Raw genomic sequence first — 25,437 nt, 5'->3', positions numbered from 1 at the left:
TGTTTTTGTCTTGTTAAAAATAAATGTGATGGAAAGGAATGTGTTAAAAGTTGTACTATGCGGCAGTACCACATGGCTGATAAAAAGAGGCATGAGGGAGATTTTAAAACGTAACTGTGATCGGCGGAAAACGGTAAGAATATACACAGACTCTGGGATGGGTTTAAAGCAATTGTTGATAAATTTGTAAATTGGTTTGTACCTTTAAAGCCGGTAAGGAATAGTAAAGACCCACTATATTATAACTGAGAATTAAAGAGACTAGGAAGTAGGTGCGGGTTGGAAAGAAATAGGGCTAGAAATGGCTGTGAATGATAGGAGAAACTCAAGAAACTAGGATATTGAATTATTATTTTTTTTGCTAGGGGCTTTACGTCGCACCGACACAGATAGGTCTTATGGCGACGATGGGATAGGAAAGGCTTAGGAGTTGGAAGGAAGCGGCCGTGGCCTTAATTAAGGTACAGCCCCAGCATTTGCCTGGTTGAAAATGGGAAACCACGGAAAACCATTTTCTGGGCTGCCGATAGTGGGATTCGAACCTACTATCTCCCGGATGCAAGCTCACAGCCGCGCGCCTCTACGCGCACGGCCAACTCGCCCGGTAATATTGAATTTAACAAATAAATCAGCTAAGGATGGTATGATGGCAAGCATAATTGGCAGTCATACAAATTTTAGTGAAAAAATGGAAGTGTATGTATGGGTACTTTAAGGCAGAAACAGGTTCAAAGAAGGATATTCCAGGAATCATTAATGAACAAGGGGAATGTGTACGCGAGGATCTTCAAAAGGCAGAAGTATTCAGTCAGCAGTATGTAAAGATTGTTCGTTACAAGGATAATGTCCAGATCAAGGAGTTGACTAATACCAAAGAAGTATTAAAATTTACCTATGATAACATTTCTGGGGATATATTACAATGGGTTGGGATATAGTACCATATCTGAAGTACTTATTTATTTTATTATTGTTTGCATGAAGGAGCTATACAAAATGAATGGGGAGTTGCTTTGGTAGTATCTGTGTATAAAGGGAAGGGTGATAGACATAAAGCTGAAAATTACAGGTCAGTCAGTTTGATATGCATTGCATGTAAGCTTTGGGAAAGCATTCTTTCTGATTATATTAGACATGTTTGCGAAATTAATAACTGGTTCGATAGAATACAGATCGGGTTAAGGAAAGGTTATTCCACTGAAGATCAGCTTGTAGGATTCCAGCAAGTTATAGCAGATATATTAGATTCAGGAGGTCAAATGGACTGTATCACGATTGACCTAACTAAGGCATCTGATAGGGTAGATCATGGGAGACTACTGGCAAAAATGAGTGCAGTTGGACTAGACAAAAGAGTGACTGAATGGTGGCTTTATTTCTAGAAAATAGATCTCAGAGTAAGAGCAAGCGGAGCAATTTTCTGACCCTGTAATAATTAATACGAGAAGTCCTAAGGCATTATTATTGGGCCTTCATGTTATCGTATAAATGATATGAGCAAAGAAGTGGAATCAGAGATAAAGCTTTCTGCGGATGATGTTATTCTGTATAGAGTAATAAATAAGTTACAAGATTGTAGGCAACCGCAAAATGGCCTCGATAGTGTTGCGAGATGGACAGCAGGCAATGGAATGATGATAATCGTGGTTAAAGATCAGGCTGTCAGTTTCTCAAGTACGAGAAGTCCTCTCAGTTCTAATTACTGCGTTGATGGGGTGAAAGTTAATTTTTCGGATCATTGTAAGTACCTAGGTGTTAATATAAGGAAAAATTTTCGTTGGTTTAATCACATAAATGGGATTGTAAATAAAGGGTACAGATCTCTGCACAAGGCTATGACGGTAAGGTAAAGGATGTATAGGAGAGAGCGTATAAGTCTCTGGTAAAACCCCACCTAGATTATGCTTCCAGTGTATGGGACCCTCAACAAGATTACTTTATTCAAGAACTGAAAAAACAAAACAAAAACAAAAAAAAAGAAAAAAAAGAGCAGCTTGATTTGTTCTGGGAGCTCTCCTACAAAAGAGTAGCGTTGCAAAAATTTTGCAAAGTTTGGGCTGAGAAGACTTGGGAGAAAGGAGGCGAGCTGCTCGACCAAGTGGTATGTTCCGAACTGTCAGTGGGGAGATGGCGTGGAAATGACATTAATAAACGATTACGTTTGGGTTGTGTCTTTAAAAGTAGGAAAGATCACAATATGACGATAAAGTTGGAATTCAAGAGGAAAAATTGGGGCAAATATTCGTCTATAGGAAGGGGATTTAGGGATTGGAATAACTTGTCAAGGGAGATATCCAATAAATTTCCAATTACTTCGCAATCATTAAAGATAAGGCTAAGAAAACAACAGATAGGGAATTTGCCACCTGCGCGACTGCCCTAAATGCAGATCACTAGTGACTGATTGACTGACAAGGACCCCCACGCGAAAACTTAACATTCATTCCCCACATTTACCGCTAACTCTGCTCGCAGCGCTGCCTGACCGCGCACTCTACCCCCACCACTCGGGAAAACAGCAAGCGATGATGGTGGTGATTATTGTTTTAAGAGGAAGTGCAACTGGTCAACAGTCAACACGAATCAGAGGTTAAAAAATGGAGGGGGCCCGACACTTCAAAAAATGAAGGTATCGGACAAAGAAAGACAAAGGCCACGAAAGGCATGAAAATGAAAGATCCCTTGGCCTCGAATACTCTAGACGAGCTGAGTGGCTCAGACGGTTGAGGCGCTGACCCTCTGACCCCAACTTGGTAGGTTCGATCCTTACATAGTCCGGTGGTATTTGAACGTGTTCAAATACGCCAGCCTCTGGTCGGTACATTTACTGGCACGTCAAAGAATTCCTGAGGTGCAAAATTCTGGCACCTCGGCGTCTCCAAAAACTGTCAAAAAGTAGTTAGTATGACGTAACAACAGTAATATTTTGATTACTTTTGTTTCGCAATTTGTTTTACGTCGCACCGACACAGATAGGTCTTAAGGCGACGATGGGATAGGAAAGGCCTAGGAGTGGGAAGGAAGCCGCCGTGGCCTTAATTAAGGTACATTTGCCAGGTGTGAAAATTAGAATGCACCGAAAACCATCTTTAGAGCTGCCGACAGTGGGGCTCGAAGCCATTATCTCCCGAATGCTGTTATTATTATTATTATTATTATTACTATTATTATTATTATTATTATTATTATTATTATTCGAAACAGACTTTAGGTACAGAACAAAAATGGCCAGCCGGACACCAGTGGGATCCGAACCCACAACCTCCCGATTTCGGATCCCACTGGTGTCCGGCTGGCCATTTTTGTTCTGTACCTAACATCTCTTCAACACGTACTACATGTACGTAACACGACCTAATACGTTGAAAGTCTGTTTCGATTACAATGCGGTCGTGAAAATTCAATATTCATTATTATTATTATTATTATTCGTATGCTCTGATACCATCGGGGTCGGTAAAAGAGCAAAGATCGACCAACGGAGGTCGAATAGGACAGATGAAAGTGAGGAACCTGGCACAAGTAATTAGAAGCATTGCTAGGACTCAGCTAAGGGGTACATGTACGCCAACCTATGCTCCCAAGTTAAGAACTCGTAGGGCTCGTTTTAGCTGCCTCTTACGACAGATACCGTAGGTGTCATTCTACCACCTCCACCCACAGAGGGAAGCAATTGTAAGCAGTTCCCCATTCCACCTGCGTGGTGGCACCGGCTAAAGGAGCGGTATCTTTTCGGTGCCTCTTCCTGTACACTTGCGTGCGTATTTGACATAAAATATTTAGGTGCGGCAAAATTATTCGTATTGCACCGAAATGACCGGCAACCTGAAGCGGCGGCTAATGTGATTACGCAATGGACTTCGTTATGACGTTTTAATGACTAAAGTGATTGAAGGAAAAATACCAGTCAATCCCTCCCCCGCCCCGAGAAAGACCGAGAGACCGAGAAAGACTTTCGTGAAGACATTCCCTGAGAAAGCCGGAATGCCAAGCTATGAAGAGGCGATACACACTGCTCAGGACCGAGCTAACTGGGGAAGACTTATCACAGAGGCAAGCAAGTCACAAAACTGAATACCTCACGAAAACGTACTGGATGTGACAAAGTTCAGTACTCAAACTTCTAGGAGTTATAAAATATATCAAAATATTATTTTTTAATAATCATAATTTGGAGATTTATAATTGAGGTACCGGGCGAGTTGGCCGTGCGCGTAGAGGCGCGCGGCTGTGAGCTTGCATCCGGGAGATAGTAGGTTCGAATCCCACTATCGGCAGCCCTGAAGATGGTTTTCCGTGGTTTCCCATTTTCACACCAGGCAAATGCTGGGGCTGTACCTAAATTAAGGCCACGGCCGCTTCCTTCCAACTCCTCGGCCTTTCCTATCCCATCGTCGCCATAAGACCTATCTGCGTCGGTGCGACGTAAAGCCCCTAGCAATATATATATATATATATATATATATAAATGAGGTAATGAAATGTCGTATGGCTTTTAGTGCCGGGATATCCCAGAACGGGTTCGGCTCGCCAGGTGCAGGTATTTCTATTTGACTCCTGTAGGCGACCTGCGCGTCATGATGAGGATGAAATGATGATGAAGACAACACATAGACCCAGCCCCCGTGCCATTGGAATTAACCAATTAAGGTTAAAATCCCCGACCCGACCGGGAATCGAACCCGGGACCCTCTGAACCGAAGGCCAGTACGCTGACCGTTCAGCCAACGAGTCGGACATTATTACTAGTATTATTATACATATTTTTTTTTATCTTTTACACTTTGATTTACGTCGCACGAATACAGATATAGGCCTATTTTATGGCGATAATGGGATAGGAAAGAGTTAGAAATTGGAAGGAACCGACCGTGACTTAATTAAGGTACAGCCTGCCTGGTGTGAAAATGCGAAACCACGGGAAACAATCTTCACGGTTACCACTCTCTCCCGAATGCAAGCTGACAGCTGAGTGACCCAAACCACGCGGCCACTTGCTCGGTAAAAGATAAATAGAATGTAATTTTCTGTGTAGGCCTATATACTTTTGAAGTAAGTAGCAAATATCTCGGATATGCCTGTCTTGAAAGTCTAGATTTGATCATCAAGTTGACATTGATGACACTCTTGATTATTGGTCTTATTTTGCTTCAAAAAAAGCACCGAAAATTACTAGCTGTACTACTTTCTATGTTTTGAATATATTGTATTTATTATTATACGCTACTCTTATTTTATTTGAGAAATGCTCTCAATGTTTTGAATTCTGTCATGCTATTTCCACGAAGTCATTTCGTATGTTATACCTCTGAATCACTTGTCGAGATATGGCTCATACGACGAAAGTGCGGAACAGCAGAGATCACCGAATCCATTCACTGATTGCGGCAGAGCTTAGGTTGTCGGCTGTGCCGTTCATGAGGAAGTCGATGGTCTGTCTCATGAAGGACATACACAGCGTATAGTTATTGTTGCATACAAAGACGTTGACGATCTGCATTCATTACTGACCCAACAATCAGATTCGAATATCACGTCGACCGGTCTACGGAACACCGAGCTCGATAGCTGCAGTCGCTTAAGTGCGGCCAGTATCCAGTATTCGGGAGATAGTTGGTTCGAACCCCACTGTCGGCAGCCCTGAAGATGGTTTTCCGTGGTTTCCCATTTTCACACCAGGTAAATGCTGCGGCTGTACCTTAATTAAGGCCAGGCCGCTTCATTCCCAGTCCTAGCCCTTTCCTGTCCCATCGTCGCGATAAGACATATCCGTGTCGGTGCGACGTAAAGCCAATTGCAGAAAAAACAAGTCTACGGAACTGGACGAAGAGGAAAAGAGAGTGTACAATTCGGCCGTCGTTGATTAACATCAGCTGGCTCGTTGTCTGTCTAAGGATGAGAGTTGTTATTCTTCTCCTTCAAACAAGTGGAATAACGTGCTTTATCACACCCAAAAATTAAGTAACGACTCATTCTGCTCTCATAAAGTACTCATGAGTAAAAAAAAACGTTTATCAAGGATGTGTTCGTCAAGACAGACTGACCAACAGACAGAAAGTCTGTGACGAGGATGTGACTTTCTTCTTAAGAGTTGTGCTACCTACGTTCATCAGGTCTGATGTCTTACTATGCCTGTGAATTTCAACATTGATACATTAAGAACAGGGAATTATGCTCAGTAACATGCTACCGGATGTGGGCGAGATGCGTGCAAATTTTAGAAAGTAGTATGAAACGATCGGATATATTTAGACTTGGAAATTTATCCTTGTACTGTACTCAGTATACGGGTAATTCTTTGCTGTGAGTTTTGATTTTTTTGCATGTGTACTGAGTTGTTGTGTACTTGAAAGTGAAGGAAGAGACGTCACGTGGGCATTTTCCTGGAGAAAAAAAATGCGGTACGGTACATGAAAGAGAAACTAGTATTCCAGCGATGGATTACAATGCAATTCAGACCAAGTCTCCTGCATTCGTAATTGTCCACGAAATTGTTAGGGCTTTAACTTAAGAAAATATTACGTTAGATGAAATCGTAGTGACTTCAGGACAAATTATTTACTGGGAATAGATAATTGCAAATTATGATTATAAAGGTAGGGGCTGCCTGGCCGAGGCGGTAAAGGCGTGCGTGGTCCGCCCGCAAGGACGTGGGTTCGAATCCCCGCCAGGAAGTCGTAAAATTTAAGAAACGAGATTTCGACTTCCGGAGGTGCATATGGTCCAGAGGTCCACTCAGCCTACACCAAAAATGAGCAAAGGCGTCCTGGCGTAGAGCTAACCACTCTACCCCATCACGAGCCGAGGTTAACAATGGTGGAAGCCTTTACCTTTCATTCCTCCAGGGGCCTTCATGGCCTGTACGGAGGTGGCTTTGCTTTGATTGTAAAGGAATTAAATTTTTCTTGTTACAATTTGGTTTACGTAGAGATACAGATAGGGCTTATGGCGACGATGGGAGAAGTGGGAAGAAAGCGGTCATAGCTCTAATTAAGGTACAGCCCCAGCATTTGCCTGATGTGAAAATAGAAAACCACTGAAAACCATTTTCAAGGCTATCGATAGTGGGGTCTGCAACAGCTATCTCCCGAATGCAAGCTGACAGCTGCGTGATCCAAACCGCGCAGCCACTGACTCAGTGATGATAACCAATAATTCAGAGAGAAGGAAAAATATGAAGAGGGTTGCAAGGTTGTAGAAACGGAATCGGAGTAAGCGGAATAACATGCTTTTCCGACTTACACAGTACGTTCTTTCTTATCACTCGTACATGCACTTGGGAAAGATTGAGAGCAAATATTCCTAAAAAATACTTCGGAAGTTCATAATTTATCGCCAGAATAAATTACAGGAGACATTGTTTCATTTGACTTGATTTACTAGTTAATTTTAACTACTACGCAGAGTGCTAAACTGGGAACTTTTTCTGAGCTGAGATCCATGGTTTGAGACAGTACTGATGGTGACTATATTGAGTAATTTATTCGGATTCTTATACAGGAATTTAGCCGAGATAAATATTTAGGACATCTAAATAAATAAACGGAATTCATTGAAATGTTCATTCATGGTTAGATGCTTAATATAAGAAGGGTAGTATATAACGGACCGAGTTTCAACAATTTCCCCCGTTTGAGAATGTTAACATCTATACCCAGATAGAATATTCAATTTAAGTTAAAAGAAAGTAATATTGTTACTTGAAACAGTGAACAAATTATCATAAAGAATTATTAACAATATATTGTACAATTATATCGTTGCTAACCACCAATTACGCATGGGCGGCTTACAGCGAAGTATTTCTCTTTCTGGTAATATCTAAATGGGTTGGTTGTAACACTGGAACGTCCTACTTCTCTTATAGCCTATGTACCAGTCTTACCACTAAACATGGATCCTTCTTGGTGGGATTTCTGATTCTGTTCAAAAATATATCTTGTAGCAGAATGAAACTGTAAAGTAGTGGAACGGTTCTAGCTTGATTCAGTTCTTATGGTTATGTTATCTCCCATCTTATAACAGAAGGAGCTCAACTAGATAGGTTGTAAAAGAAATGGAACCATTTTTATGGAACATAATTCCTGGATGACCTCGTTTGGTTTGTGACGTCCTAGTTGTTACAGCTTGCACATATGCAGTAACACAATTCAGGAATGAAAAATAGCATACATTATGTTTTATGTTAAATGTTGTTGTTGTTTGAGTCATCAGTCCATATACTGCTTTGATGCAGTTCTCCATGCCACCCTAGCCTGTGCTAACCTTTTCATTTCTACGTAAATATTGCATCCTACATCTGCTCTAATCGGCTTGTCATACTCATACCTTGGTCTACCCCTACTGTTCTTACCACCTACACTTCCCTCAAAAACCAACTGAATAAGTCATGTGTGTCTTACGATGTGTCCTATCATTCTATCTCTTCTTCTCGTCAAATTTAGCCAAACCGATCTCCTCTCACCAATTCGATTCATCATCCCTGCATTCATGATTCGATCTATCCATCTCACCTTCAGCATTCTTCTATAACACCACATTTCAAAAGCTTCTATTATCTTTCTTTCTGAGCTAGTTAACGTCCATGTTTCACTTCCATACAATGCCACGCTCCACACGAAAGTCTTCAAAAATATCTTTCTAATTCCTATATCAGTGTTTGAAGTGAGCAAATTTCTTTCCTTAAGAAAGCTCTCCCTTGCTTGTGCTAATCTGCATTTTATGTCCTCCTTACTTCTGCCATCGTTAGTTATTTTACTATCCAAGTAACAATATTCATCTACTGTACTTCCTTTAAGACTTAATTTCCTATCACCTTCCTTCGTTCGACTGCACTCCATTACTTTTGTTTGGACTTATTTATTTTCGTTTTGTACTCCTTACCCAAGACTTCGTCCATACCATTCAGCAGCTTCTCGAGATCTTCTGCAGTCTCAAATAAAATAACAATATCATCGGCAAATCTGAAAGTTTTGATTTCCTCTCCTTGGATTGTGATTCCGTTTCCAAATTCCTCTTTGATTTCCTTTACTGCCTGTTCTATGTAAACATTGAAAAGTAGGGGGGACAAGCTGCAGCCTCGCCTCACTCCTTTATGGATTGCTGCTTCTTTTTCAAAGCCCTTGATTCGTATCACTGCAGACTGATTTTTATACAGATTGTAGATAATCCTTCGTTCTCAGTATCTGATCCCAATCACCTTCAGAATCTTAAATAGCTTGGTAATCAACATTATCGAATGTCCTTTTTAGATCTACGAATGCCATGTACGTGGGCTTGTCCTTCTTGATTCGATCCTCTAAGATCAGACGTAAAGTCAGGATTGCTTCACGTGTTCCTACATTTCTTCTGAAGCAAAATTGATCTTCTCCCAACTCAGCTTCAACTTGTCTTTCCATTCTTCTGTAAATAACATGCATACACACATTATCATTATAGACCGTTATGGTTTGAGTGTTCAGTCTGCAAGCCTCTGTGAATTTACTAAACGTCGCTACAATCCTCCGTTTGCAACTGGTGCTGTGGCCTCATTTAGTTCTATACCTCTTATCGTTAAATCATTAGAAACTGAGTTTAACCATCGTCGTCTTGGTCTTCCTGTATATCTCTTACCCTCTATAACAGAGTCCATTGTTCTCCTAGGTCCCCTATCCTCCTCCATTCGCCTCAAATGACACCACTCCGAAGCCGGTTTATGCGTACAGCTTCATCCATCGAGTTCATTCCTTAGGCTTATCGCCTCATTCCGAGTATCCTCCTGCCATTGTTCCCACCTGTTTGCACCAGCAATCATTCTCGCTACTTTCATGTCTGTTACTTCTAACTTATGAATAATATATCCTGAATCCACCCAGCTTTCGCTCCCGTAAAGCAAAGTTGGTCTGAAAACAGAACGAAAGGTAGTTTCGTCGGGGAGCTGACTTCATTCTTACAGAAGAATGTTGATCGATACTGCGAGCTCACTGTATTAGCTTTACTGCATTTTGATTCAATCTCACTTACTATATTACCATTCTGGGAGAACACACAACCTAAATACTTGAAATTATCTACCTGTTTCAGCTTTGTATCACCAATCTGACATTCAATACTGTTGAATTTCTTACCTACTGACATCAATTTGGTCTTCCAAAGGCTAATTTTCATACCGTACTCATTGCATCTATTTTCAAGTTTCAAGATATTAGACTGCAGCATTCGGCACAATCTGTGATTAAGACCAAGTCGTCAGCATAGACTAGACAGCTTACTACATTTCCACCTAACTGAATCCCTCCCGGCCACTTTATAACTTTCAGCAAATGATCCATGTAAAATACGAACAGCAAAGGTGAAAGATAACAGCCTTGTCTAACCCCTGTAAGTACCCTGAACCAAGAACTCATTCTACTATCAATTCTCACTGAAGTCCAATTGCCAACATAAATGCCTTTGATTGGTTTTAACAATCTATCTTTAATTCCATAGTCCCTGAGTATGGCGAACATCTTTTCCCTCGGTACATTGTCATATGCAGATTTTCTTCTTCTTCTTCTTCTGCTTCTTAATCTGTTTACCCTCCAGGGTTGGTTTTTCACTGGGCCCACCTCTACTGCCTCAAGAGCAGTGTCCTGAAGCTTCAGACTTTGGGTCGGGGGATACAACTGGGGACAATGACCAGTACCTCGCCCAGGCGGCCTCACTTTCTATGCTGAACAGGGGCCTTGCGGAAGGGGGGATGGGAAGATTGGAAGGGATAGATAAAGAAGAGGGAAGGAAGAGGCCGTGGCCTTAAGTTAGGTACCATTCCGGCATTTGATTGGAGGAGTAGTGGGAAACCACGGAAAACCACTTCCAGGATGGCTGAGGTGGGAATCGAACCCACCTCTACTCAGTTGACCTCCCGAGGCTGAGTGGACCCCGTTCAAGCCCTCGTGCCACTTTTCGAATTTCGTGGCTGAGCCGGGAATCGAACCCGTGCCTCCGGGGATGCCAGCTAATCACACTAACCACTACACCACAAAGGCGGACCATATGCAGATCTAGGAAACATAAACACAGCTGTCTATTCCTCTCGTAGCATTTTTCAATTACCTGGCGCATACTGAAAATCTGATCCTGATAGCCCCTCTGTGGTCTGAAACCGCATTGGTTTCATCCAACATATTCTCAACCACTGACCGCACCCTCCTTTCCAAGATGCCAGTAAGTACTTTGCCTGGTATACTAATCAATGAGATACCTCGATATTTGTTGCAATCCTTGCTGTTCCCTTGCTTATAGATAGGTGCAATTACTGCTTTTGTCCAATCTGAAGGTACCTTACTAACACACCATGCTTATCTTACTACTCAATGAAGCCATTTCATCCCTGCCTTCCCACTATACTTCACCATTGCAGGTCTAATTTAATCTATTCCTGCTGCTTTATGACAATGGAGTTTATTTACCACCTTTCCACTTTCTCAAGCGTAATTTCACCAACATCATTTCCTCCTCCTCATGAGCTTGGTTGTTTGCAACACCACCAGGAAGATATCCTTTTACGCTGAGAAAATGTTCAAAATATTCTCTCCACCTCTCTATTGATTCCCTGGGATCTATTAGAGTTCCCCTGAATTATCCAAAACCCTGTTAATTTCCTTTTTCCCTCCCTTCCTACGATTCTTTATTACTGTCCAAAATGGTTTCCCTGCTGTTTGACCTAGCCTTTCCAAGTTATTACCAAAATCTTCCCACGACTTCTTTTTGGATTCAACAACTATTTGTTTCGCTTTGTTTATTTCATCTACGTTCAGTTCCCTGTCTGCATGAGCCCTTGTTTGGAGCCATTTCTGATAAGCCTTCTTTTTACGTTTACAAGCTGCTCTCACTTCATCATTCCACCAAGATTTTCTCTTTTACCCATCCTTACACACAGTTGTTCTTAGGCATTCCCTTGCTGTTTCTACTACAGCATCCCTGTATGCCACCCATTGTATTTCTATATCCTGAACCTGCTTACTGTCTACTGTTCGAAACTTCTCACTAATCATATCCATGTACTTATCTCTAATTTCCTCGTCCTGGAGATTTTCTACCCTTATTCGTTTGCAGACAGGTTTCACTTTCTCTGTCCTAGGCCTAGAGATACCTAGTTCACTACAGATCAGAATGTGGTCTGTGTCATCGAAAAGTCCCCGGAAAACTCATATATTCCTAACAGACTACCTGAATTCGAAGTCGGTTAAGATATATTCTCTTATGTATCAAGTACCCCTGGCCTCCCATGTGTAGCGGTGAGTAGCCTTATGCTTGAAGAATGTATTCGTAACTGCAAAACCCACACTAGCAAAGACGTCCAGCAAACGCTTCCCATTCCCATTAGCTTCCATACCTTCCCCATATTTACCAATCACCCTTTCGCGTCCTTGTGTTCTATTTCCAACTCTCGCATTGAATTCACCCATTAGCACCATCCTATCCTTGCTGTTGACCCTGACTACGATGTCACACAATGCTTCATAAAACTTGTCAATTTCATCCTCATCTGCAGCTTCACATGGTGAATACACTGAGACAATTCCCGTCCTAATTCCTTCAGGTGCCGAATCTACCCACATCATTCGTTCGTTTAGGTACCCAACAGAAACTATATTGCGTGCAATGGTATTCCTGATGAACAGCCCTACCACAGATTCAGCCCTTTCCTTGTTAACACCTTTAATTACACTTTATAATCTCCTATCTCTTCCTCGTTATCTCCCCTTACACGAATATCACTTACTCCTAGCACACTAATGCATCCTCTTTGCTGACTCAGCAGGTTCTATTTTATTTCTTTCTTTCTGTCTTTCTTCCTTTATTTTTTTCTTTCATAAGCCCCTTAATATTGATAGCTGCCCATCGAATTCGATTTAATTCTCCAAGTTGTTTCCAAGGGGTCCCTCGCCTGTCAAATGGGAGTGTGACTCCGTTACTCCCACAGGTCCGGGGCTTGCTTTAAATGTTCTGAACTCGGTAAATTCATGAAGTAGAATGCTACCCTACTTACACACAGTCCATGTGAGGATCTCTCCTCTAACGTGTTAGCGGCCTGAGCACAACGAAGGCCATGATTCAGAATATGTTCGAGATGCCTACTCCCATTCCACAACAACTGGTATTCCGACTCTCAGGACCTCTTACTTGGCCACTCAGCCGTTGCCCATGGTTCACAAACTAGGACGTAACTACAGTAACCCACACCATAAACCATGTAAATAATACGTGCTAAAATTTTGCGGGCATGAGATACTAAACTAATGGTGCGGTAGTTTTTACACCTGTCAGCACCGGCTTTCTTGGGAATAGGTATAAGAACATTCTGCCGAAAATCGCATGGCACTTCTCCTGTCTCATACATCTTACATACTAGATGGAATAACCTTGCCATGCTTGTTTCTCCTAAGGCCGTCAATAATTCTGAGGGAATGTCATCAATTCCAGGTGCCTTTTTCCTATTTAGGTCTCTCACAGCTCTGTCAATCTCTAATCTCAAAATTGGGTCTCCCATTTCACCAGCGTCAACAGCCTCTTCTTGTTCCAGAACCAAATCATCTTCGTCTTTATCTTGATACAACTGTTGTACACGTTCCTCCCACCTTTGTGCTTTGTCTTCTTTCCCTAGAAGTGGCTTTCTATCTGAGCTCTTAATATTCATACACCAGGATTTCCTTTCTCCAAAATTTTCCGTGGTTTTCCTGTATGCAGCATCTACCTTTCCTAGGACCATACAACCTTCAACATCCTTGCATTTCTCCTTCAGCCATTCTTCTTTAGCTGTCTTTCACTTTCTGTCCACTTCATTCTTTAATCGCCTGCATTCCTTTCTGCCTTCATTTCTGGAATTCTTGTATTTCCGGCTTTCATCAATCAGGTCTATTATCTCCTCGGTTATCCACTGATTCTTAGTTGATCTTTTCTTCCTGCTTAACATTTCTTCAGCAGCCCTATTGACTTTTATATTTTATGACCGTCCACACTTCCTCTTTGTGTTTCCTTCAGCCTTTCCATTTAGTCCTTGTGCAAGATGTTCCATGAAATAATCCCTCACATGATTTTCTTTCAACTTGTCTAAATCCCATCTCCTTGCATTCCTTCCTTTCTTCAATTTCTTCAACTTCAGATGGCATTTCATTACCAAAAAGTTGTGATCAGAGTCCACGTATGCTCCTGGGAAAGTTTTGCAATCCAACACCTGGTTTCTGAATCTCTGCCTAATCATAATGAAGTCGCCATGTCTCGTCGACGTATACAGCCGTCGTTTGAACCAAGTATTTGCAAGGACTAAATTATGATCAGTACAGAATTCAACCAGCCGACTTCCTCTTTCGTTCCTTTGTCCCAGTCCTAATTCTCATATTGTACTGCCTTATCTTCCTTGGCCTACCACTGCATTCCAGTCTTCCATCGCAATTAGATTCTCGTCACCTTTTACATATTGTATTCAACTTCTACCTCTTCATATATTCTTTCGATTTCCTCATCGTACACTGAACTAGTAGCCATACAGATCTGCACTATTGTGGTGGGCATTGGTTCGGAGTCTATCTGGACGATTATACTGAACCCATAATTCTAAGTTCAAGGGTTCAATACTTCTTTCACTATGCTGGTCGTAGTAGCTTACCCGCTGCCCTATTCCTTTCCATTTAGTCCTTGTGCAAGATGTTCCATGAAATAATCCCTCACATGATTTTCTTTCAACTTGTCTAAATCCCATCTCCTTGCATTCCTTCCTTTCTTCAATTTCTTCAACTTCAGATGGCATTTCATTACCAAAAAGTTGTGATCAGAGTCCACGTATGCTCCTGGGAAAGTTTTGCAATCCAACGCCTGGTTTCTGAATCTCTGCCTAATCATAATGAAGCCGCCATGTCTCGTCGACGTATACAGCCGTCGTTTGAACCAAGTATTTGCAAGGACTAAATTATGATCAGTACAGAATTCAACCAGCCGACTTCCTCTTTCGTTCCTTTGTCCCAGTCCTAATTCTCATATTGTACTGCCTTATCTTCCTTCGCCTACCACTGCATTCCAGTCTCCCATCGCAATTAGATTCTCGTCACCTTTTACATATTGTATTCAACTTCTACCTCTTCATATATTCTTTCGATTTCCTCATCGTACACTGAACTAGTAGCCATACAGATCTGCACTATTGTGGTGGGCATTGGTTTGGAGTCTACCTGGACGATTATACTGAACCCATAATTCTAAGTTCAAGGGTTCAATACTTCTTTCACTATGCTGGTCGTAGTAGCTTACCCGCTGCCCTATTTTATTATTAAAACAACTGCATTTCCCGTTTGATTTTGTGTTGATAATTCTGTAGTCGCCTGACCAAAAATCCTGTTCCTGCCAACGTACTTCACTTATACCAACTACATTTAACTTTAGTCTATCCATCTCCGTTTCCATTTGATGTAACCTACCACTGCGCTTCAAACTTCTAACAATCCACGCTCCGACTCTCAGAATGTCAGTGTCCATCTTCCTGATGATCGCCCCCTCTCGTGTAGTCTCTACCCGGGGATCCGAATGGGGGACTATTTTACTGCTGTAGTTCCCCGTTGCTTTCAGCCGTGTAGCAGTATCAACACAGCTAAGCCATGTTGAGTATTATTACAAGGCCATATCAGTCGATCATCTAGACTGCCGCCCTTGCAACTTCCGAAAGGCTGCTACTCACCTTTCGATGAATCATTCGTTAGTCTGGTCTCTCAACAGACACCCATCCGATATGGCTGCACCTGCGGCTCGGCTATCTGCTTCATTGAGACGCGCATGCCTCCCCACCGCGGCAAGGTCACATGGTTCGCAGGGGAGATTATGTTAAATAGGTCTGCAATATATGCAGCCATGTCTTACACACTATATTGATTGGGACTGGAACTAACATGCACTGAGCATTGAATATCTTCTCAGTATTTTGAAAGAAACTTGTTTCATGGTTCATTTATCAAATGCATTTTATTAATTTTATGTATATCCTATATTGTATGTGATCTTTAAAAGACATATAGAAATTTCATATCTAATGACGAAATATTTCAAAATCAGAAAAATCTCTGGCATTCAGACACTTCGTGTACGTGAACATTTGTCCACCTTTTCTTTCATAGATATATATGTGTGTATTTCAGATACTAAACATATTTAAGAATTTTGGAAATACTACAATCTTGTGAATAACAATTTCAGCAAGATTACTTAGGTAGTTTTCTCTGTACATGAATTTCATTTTTGTGTAACTTTTTGTGTAACTTGATAAATATTTTCTCTTTTCTTGACTACAGAAATTAGAGTTGATTTATGTAACATAATTAGTGCATATTCAGCGTTTATCGCGATCATAGGTCGTTCGTAGATTAATCTGATATACAGTAAACATTTGAACATGAACGTACAGCTTACATTGAACATCATGTAAATGTGAAAAGACAAACGATGCTGGTAATTTTATAGGCATGTTTTTAGTTTGATAGCATAACCCAGTTTATAGAATAACTAACAACACCTGTTATTTGGACCTGTAATTGATATAGACTTAAACGTAACATATTCCCAAACGGTTTTACAAATTAGCGTTAAATAGCCCAAAATAACCATACCTAGAAATAATTCCTAATACTGTCCATCACTTAAAACACGGACCATACGCTGTCGGAGCTTATCTTAGTAAACTTGACTCTTAAAGTGGTCAAAATGCACCACTTTCAACAACGATGATTTTTTATTTATCCTCTTACTCTAAGAGGAACATTAATAATTCTTACAATATACGAGCCATTTTTTTTTTTTTTTTTGCTAACTGTGTCCAAGCTACTTTTTTCCCCATCGAATATAAATTTGTCTTGTAGGTCGCAAATGGCGAGAAGCACATTCTTTTTAACCTTCGCGATTGAGAGACCTTTGGTGAATTAGTACCCACGTATAGCTGATATAGTAGTCCAAGATTCTCAGTCGTATTTATTCCGTAGTTACTGCTCTCTTCAATGTGAAAATCACTGTAACACTCAATCATTGCCCATGGTTCATGGTTGCCTCTTTCAACCTACTTATTTATTTATAAGTTATTTTATTTATGTTATTATTTACATCTTAGAATATATCTGAACGGCGTTAGAGCATGACAGAGATAATATTAAGTATTATGTTTCTGAAAGAAAAGTGACAGAGGATATGTTTCTAAAACATGTAATATTAGAATTTTTCTTACACAGAACTTCACAAAGAAAGAATGCTTCTTGTTGAACTCTGTAATAAAAGTAATGGCTAAGAAGATGTAAATCGTCGACATGAAATACAAGCAATTCCTCAAAATGAGTCCGTCATTAGTTGTAGTGAATTTCTACTGAGACAGATTCTATGAAACTGTTGGGTCGCTGTAAAACTTTATTTTTTGAAATAGTTTTGTTTCATTTACTGTCTTGAAGATAGACACGATCTCATTGATATGTACCGTATTCACGATTGGATACGGAACGGAATAACCGCTAATAACTACCAGGTTGATTCAAATACTTAAGAGCTATTCCTTACCAATTACAATTTGGTACTCAGCATTGTAGTTAATAGCCGAACAGATATTAGCGTTTCTTGACTTTCGAGAATCCTGCTCCTCCTGAACATATTTGAGCACGAGATCTAGACAAGATCGAATTCCGCTATCAATTCAACTTCTTCTCCCCAGTTTACCGTCAGTCTTACATGGTGATCGATCATAAGGCCGAAGGAAGTAATCGTGGCCTCAGTTAAGGTACAGCCGTTTGAGGGCGGAGTAGAATACATTAACGATATCCCCTGCCTCTGTAAGGAGCCTTTGATTTGAAGTAACAACAGTATTTGACCAGGAAACATGTATTACACTGAAATGAAAAACTACAACCTGTTTTCCAGTCATTGACCGGGTCAGGGAGGGAATGAATGAATCATATATAGGTTATTAGTACGATGGGTTTGCCACTCACAGAGTGATTTATTAATGACTGATAGATGCTATGAAATGAGAAGTGGAAGTGTTGTTGGAATGAAAGATGACAAGGAAAACCGGAGTACCCGGAGAAAAAACACACATGGAGTGACCGGGATTTGAACAACGGCATCCAGTGGTGAGCGGCCGACGCGCTGCCGTCTGAGCCACGGAGGCTCATATATCACGCTATGATGCGCAAATTTCTATTTCGTTTCTTAAGATATGTCTTTCGTAAGTTCAAAATAAGAAACCCAAGAAATTAATTGGAAAATTATGTATTTCTTCTTCTTCTTCATGAACTGTTCCCAATGGATGTGGATTTGACCCAGTTTTACGGCTCGACACCCTTCCTGACGCCGACCCTATGTGGAGGGGTTGATTCACTATTGCATCTCTTCTCTGGTGGTTTTCAGTGTTATTTGCTGTGTGTATATGAAGATGTGTAATAAAACACATATAGACAACCTGTCCCCAAGCCAGTACGTAGTTAAAATCCCGGCCCTGCGCAAAAACGAACCCGGACTCTCTGAACTGAACAGCAGAATTTTGAACATTCGGCCAAGGAGCCGAACAATTTCTGCATTCCGTCTCTCCTGTTAAACTGTTTAGAGGGCTTGATAATCTGTTGTTTTGCCGTTTTCCATAGCAGTCATCATAACATGTGTTAATATATCTGTATCCAAGTGTATTTTGTAATTAACTGGCAGATTGGATTGTGAAAGGCCGGTTCCTTTAGAGGGTCTTGGGCTACGATCCTAGCCCCATCTGATTCATTCCTCCGACTCGAGGACTGTGTTTGAATATAGCCTATATACTGTACCTCTTCATAAACACACAACACGCTACAATAACAGCCACCACAGAAACATGCAACAGTGAACACCAGTGGCGGTGGGCTCTCAGGAGCACATGAGCACGTGAACACCCTGTTTTAATACATCTTTACGCATTCATGGATAATTTAAAACTTTTCCTTTCTTTCGACCCAATTTCGACAATCGATCGAAAGCATTCGACTTATATCGAAGCTCCGTTACACCGACAGTAAGTTGTTCGTTTTGACTGACAGTGTAGCGAGCACACTGGATAATGCGCTATTGTGCTGAAGAATATGCGCATGCGCAAAGCAGATGACGTCATGGTTTATGCACTGATGTTCCCATTAGCGAGGAGCACGGTAGGGTACGTGCCTTGCCGTCTAGAGCCACCCTCAAACCAGTGGCAGTATTACAGTTGACCACAAGGGTCCGCCACCTCCCCTATTATGGTTAGCCACAGCCTACCAGGAGCTACCACTGCATTGCATTACATTACATTAGATTTCGCTAATAATGCTGAACAGGCATTTTCTAGCTCGTTGTGAACAGGTGTTCGTAATCACGGGAAGAAGTTTGCTTTACTTTGTGACTGGAAAATCTTTTGAAGTGAAATTTATTTCAGTGTTGTGTTGTGTTTTGCTTCTCTGTTTGTGTGGTTTGTAACCATCGTATTCTTTGTCTATAAGAGGAAATGAATTCAGTTCAGATAATTTTAACCAGCGAAATATTAAACTATCAGGATAAGTTAGAAATTAAAAGGCTTGGAATGGACAGACCAGATTTGATTATTGAAAAAGTTACAAAGAAATGACAAACGCGAGTACAGGCGTAAGTTTAAGGGAGAAGTGTACGAAACACGCAAGTGGCTCTGTGGATGTAGATCTAGGAATGCGCTTTTTTTTTGCTATGGGCTTTACGTCGCACCGACACAGATAGGTCTTATGGCGACGATGGGATAGGAAAGGCCTAGGAGTTGGAAGGAAGCTGCCGTGGCCTTAATTATGGTACAGCCCCAGCATTTGCCTGGTGTGAAAATGGGAAACCACGGAAAACCATTTTCAGGGCTGCCGATAGTGGGATTCGAACCTACTATCTCCCGGATGCAAGCTCACAGCCGCGCGCCTTACACGCACGGCCAACTCGCCCGGTAATGCGCTTTTTATGTTTGCCCTCTTTATTGTTCAACAAAGAAGAAGTTTATGGAATTCAGCTGGGTGCACAGCCCTTGTTCATTTGAGTGCAAAAATAAATAAACATGAAAATTCTCATGCACACAAAAACGCGAGTATTGAATTTCCTATGCTAGTGTTGTCTATAATGTCCAAGACGAGAATAATTAACTTGTGATACAGTAGAACCCTGATTAATCGAGATAATGTGGAGTCTATTGGGGTCAATTCTGAAACAATTATTTAAAATAAATCGACCGGTAAATGCAGTACACATTATTTCTGTGCTTCTCGTCATACCCAGGTGAACTTCGTGCTATTTAAAAACCAAGAATAGTGCTCGCATCCTTCAATGTTCGCAGTGCAATAAAGTTATTATGAATTTTACTTCTGTTCTACACTAACATAGCCGGCCTCGGCGAAGGAGTAGCGCGTCTGCCTCTTACCCGGATGCCCCAGGTTCGATTCCCGGCCAGGTCAGGGATTTTTACCTGGATTTGAGGGCTGGTTCGGGGTCCACTCAGCCTACGTGATTACAGTTCAGGAGCTATCTGATGGTGAGATGGTGGCCTCGGTGTAGAAAGCCAAGAATAACGGCCGAGAGGATTCGTCGTGCTGACCACACGACACCTCCTAATCTGCAGACCACCGGGCTGACCAGCGGTCACTTGGTAGGCCATGGGGTTTGGTTTTGTTCTACACTAAAACCCAGGTGAACTTTGTGCTATTTAGAAACCAAGGATAGTGCTCGCATCCTTCAATATTCGCAGTGTAATAAAGTTATTATGAATTTTACTTTCGTTCTACACTAACAGATTAGTCTAGTATAAAATTTATCCTTGGTTACATGGATCCTACCATATATTTGTAAAAAGGAACCGTACAAGGAACTTTTAGTGAAGTGATTTATGAACCTATGTTACTTTTTTGCTGATTTGAGACATGAACAAAAATGTTATTGTGAACGCCCTAAAAATTTTGTCACGAGCTGCCACTGGTGAACACATTCGTCTACATGGGTATCAGTCCTAAAATCGGCTCAACATACATGACACAGTTCTCACCGCGCCACCCCACCAGGGTGTGAGAAAAGTGGTGGAAGGAGAAGAAAAAAGAAAATTGGATTTGGAATGAAGCGGCGATCGTCTGTTTAGTAGTTAGCGCTCATTTCTTCAATCATCACCTCAGTTCTGTTACCCGAGGACAAATGGAATCAGCTCCAGTTGAACTACGGCCTGTCAGACGGGAAGCTACTGTGGGACGTCTTTCAGACCCCGTTTAACGAAACCTAGATAGACTACTTTATTTTCAAATGAATTTTGCGAGAGATGTAAAATGTCGCGCGGAGTTCTGCACAGTCATTGTTCGAATGGACGTCTTGTGACAGTCAACGGACAGCGACCTCTTCCGTGTTTGTTTCGTAGATAGCGTTAAGCCGTACTCCAAATAATTTAGGCTGTGACGACGATTTAACAAGAAGTACTGTTGCATTCCCATAAAGAAGTCACGAAATCCTGCTGTTTATGAGTAGTAGGCTAATTACAGGTTGTAGGCCAAGCTCAGCATCTCCAGGGTCCACTTTGTCACTTCACTTTCTCTCGGTTCACACGGTCTGCGAGCGGTCGTGCTGACCCAGATCTGATATCGAAGCGAAGCGAGGAGAATGCCACCGGCTAAAGTATATACTGTGGGCAGGAGACAGCGGTCCGTATGAATAGCTTGTAATTATTGCTGGAGGCTAAGCATGCTAAAACTAGCCGACGCGCCTGGGCGTACGGCAAGGAGGACAACCTGACACACCAACACCTCGACAGGAACGGACGAGTTTCATCTTATTCTTCTCATATATAATAATAATAATAATAATAATAATAATAATAATAATAATAATAATAATAATAATAATATTAATAATAATAATAATAATAATAATAATAATACCGAGCGAGCTGATCGTGCGGTTAGGGTCGCGTAGCTGTGAGCTTGAATTCTGGAGATGGTGGGGTGGGGGCGGTAGAATAACACCCACGGTATCCCCTGCCTGTCTTAAGAGGCGACTAACGGGGCCCCAAGGGCTCTGAACTGTGAAACGTTGGCAACCACAATGCCCTCAGCTGAGTCCTGGCATTGCTTCCACTTACTTGTGCCAGGCTCCTCACTTTCATCTATCCTATCCGACCGCCCTTGGTCAACTCTTGTTCTTTTCAGACCCCGACGGTACTACGTATGGAGGCCTAGGGAGTCTTTCATTTTTAAGCCCTTAGTGGCCCTTGTCTTCCTTTGGCCGATACCTTCATTTTTCGAAGTGTCGGACCCCTTCCATTTTTCTCTCTAATTAGTGTTATATAAAGGATGTTTGCCTAGTTGTACTTCCTCTTAAAACAATTATCACCACCACCACCACCGAATCCCCGAATCCCACCGTTGACAGCCCTGAAGGTGGTTTTCCGCGGTTTCCTATTTTCAAACAGGGCAAATGGTGGAGCTGTACTCTAATTAAGGCCATGGCCGCTACCTTCCTAGCCCTAGCCCTTCCCCATCCTTACGTCGCCGAAAATCTTCGATATATTAGTGCGGCGTTAAACCACTGGAAATAAATATTATCAACATAAACCAATAATAATATCTTTTACAAAGAAAATACTGTTGTTCTACGGGCACATCTTCCCTATGACTGATGAACAAAATAGTAATATCTGAAATTTCACGAGACCAAATCCGAAAAAGTGGAGATAGTTTAAAGAGTGTGAATATAATCTAAGTCAGATAAGCATCCTAGAAAATAACAGCAGTGAAAGGGATTCGTTCAATAGGTTCGTCGAAAGCTATCAGGGGTTCAAAGTGGAACAAAACCCAGAAGAGGAAGTGGAAGAAAAGACTGACAGGATATCAAAGCCGGCAGACGAATAAGGTCTAGACCAGTGGTTGTGTAACGAAACTCTTTGAAATGTTAGTAAAAATCTATGGACCTCCTTCCTACAAAAATGAATACAAGAACATAAACATAACTTATGTAAATGAATACACTTAATTTTATTGCACATCGAGTGTACATATTTCAGTCTTTACCATAGCCCGCCAGGTGGCCATGATCGTTAAGGCGTCTGACACCGTGGTTAGCCGGTCCGACTCGCGTTGGTCGAAAAACGTTTTCACTATCAAAATGTCGGCCGGCGAGGCCACTTGGTGGTGTTGTGGTGTTTGTGATCTCTTGCAGCTGACATGGAATGTTTTTTACCAATTCTTCCTTCCAGGTTTGCAAGAGGTTGAAATGATTGTTCACAAGGCGTCTCGCTGTCCGGATGGAGGGGCTCCGCGAACGTAAACGTCTGGCTTCAGCAGCAATGATGTCCTGGTGTATTAGTAGCTGGTCGTTTGCATTTATCTTCCTATACTCTCGGAGTAAGGCGTCTTTGCGTTTGAGTTCCGCTGGTGGAATGTAACTCAGTGCTGGTAACCAGAATGTAGGTTTCGATTTTACTGTGCCAGATACAATTCACATTGCCTGATTCAAATGGGCATCGACAAGTTTGGTATAACTGCTATTGAACCACACTGTAGAACAGTACTCACCTGTTGAATAGACCAAACTGAGGGCGGTGGTGCGTAAAGTGTCGGCTGACGAACCCCATGTAGTGCCACACCGTTTCTGAAGTATGTCGTTTCTAGACTTCAGTTTTTCAGTCGTTTTCTTCAGGTGTTTCTTGAAAGAGAGGGTTCCATCTAATGTGATCCTCAGATAGTTTGATTCATAGGTGTGGGTCAAGCGATTTTTACCCAGGCATACTTCTAGTTCAAGATTAGCTAGCTTATTGTATAAGTGGAAACATGTCACTATAGCTTTGTTTGGATTTGGCTTCAGCCTCCATTTTCGGAAGTATTCTTCAAGAACGCATAAATCAGTAGTTATGGTATGTTATGGTATGTTCTGTATTTTAGATCTGTTTGTCCTGAATAGCAATTGCCCAGTCATCTGCATAACCAAACTTTCTTGAAATGGTTGCAGGCATGTCAGAGATACAGAGGCTGAAAAGAAATGGGGCCAAGACAGAGCCTTGTGGCATCCCATTGTCAAGTTTCTTCTTATTACTGATGGTGTTTCCCGAAATTTCTTGGAATCTCCCATTCGTTAACATGATAGTTACATGTCTGGCTATTCTTCTACAATGTATTATGCGTAGGAGTTTATAGATCATTCCATGCCTCCCGACAGTGTCGTAAGCAGATGTCAGGTCAATGAATGCAACTGATGTCTTAAGTCTTTTCTGGAATCCGGCTTCAATGTGGGTGGTCAGTGACAGTATTTGATCGACACAACTGCGATCTGATCGAAATCCAGCTTGTTCCATAGGTACTGATTCAATAATCATGGAGCTTATCCTGTTTCCAGTAGCTATGCTGAGTAGTCCAATAGGTCTACAAGCTTTGAGGTAAGTCATTTGGTTTGCCTGGTTTCAATATGGCGATAACCTTTTTTCTTTTAAGTGCAGGAGGTATGTTCCCTGTTTGCAGGGAACATATACAAAATAACCAACAGATAGTGAAATCGAGAATTCAAGCTACAAGATGATCTCTTCTGCTTGGATCCACGCGCAATATAAATCAAACATAATGTAATCAAGAACCAATACCTTCGCAACGCATGGCCATTTTATTACATATCGAAACACGCCATCAGGTTGGTCTTGCACTGGCTATGCGTTTCATTAGACAAGTTAGGTTATTGAGACAACGTTATAGGGAAGTGACAGTGACTTTGTATAACCTTCATCCATTGAAGATGAAAGGGATTTTGCAAATTTTAGTAAAAAGAAAATTATTAAGGTAACTAATAAATGCGCTATTTCATGCATTTACTATGTTGTTCGAGTTCCATAGAGGAAGAAGGCATTCCTGATGACAGTTTAAAAAACAATGCAAGGAAACATTCCAACACAGCCCGTTTACGAATCAATTCCATAACCTACACCAAACCAGCGCATGCGGATAGAGCGATACGTGGGCGCGTTTATGTACGAATAATGAACTGCATGTTGGAAATCACCTGTAGTACAGTATACAGTAGAGTACGTATAGGCCTATGCTCGTGTGGATCTTGACTATATGAGCGAGGCACAGTAATGCTCAGCAGACAGTTCAGTGCAAAACATTGCCGGTTTATCGAGTTAGAGGGCATTCAAGAAATTTGCTCATCTTGCAAAAAGCACATTACGTTGCTCACAATCCAAGGTTTTACTACGGTATATTTAAATGGAGTCCGCCTCTGTGGTGTAGTGGTTAGTGTGATTAGCTTCCACCCCCGGAGGCCTGGGTTCGATTCCCCGCTCTACCACGAAATTTGAAAAGTGGTACGAGGGTTGGAATGCGGTCCACTCAGCATCGGGATGTCAACTGAGTAGAGGTAGGTACGATTCCCACCTCAGCCATCCTCGAAGTGGTTTTCCGTGGTTTCCCACTTCTCCTCCAGGCAAAT

Source organism: Anabrus simplex, chromosome 1, assembly GCF_040414725.1.
Source record: "Anabrus simplex isolate iqAnaSimp1 chromosome 1, ASM4041472v1, whole genome shotgun sequence".
NCBI classification, from domain to species: domain Eukaryota; kingdom Metazoa; phylum Arthropoda; class Insecta; order Orthoptera; family Tettigoniidae; genus Anabrus; species Anabrus simplex.
The sequence above is the reverse complement of the archived record's forward strand: the minus strand, read 5'-3'. Positions refer to the sequence as shown.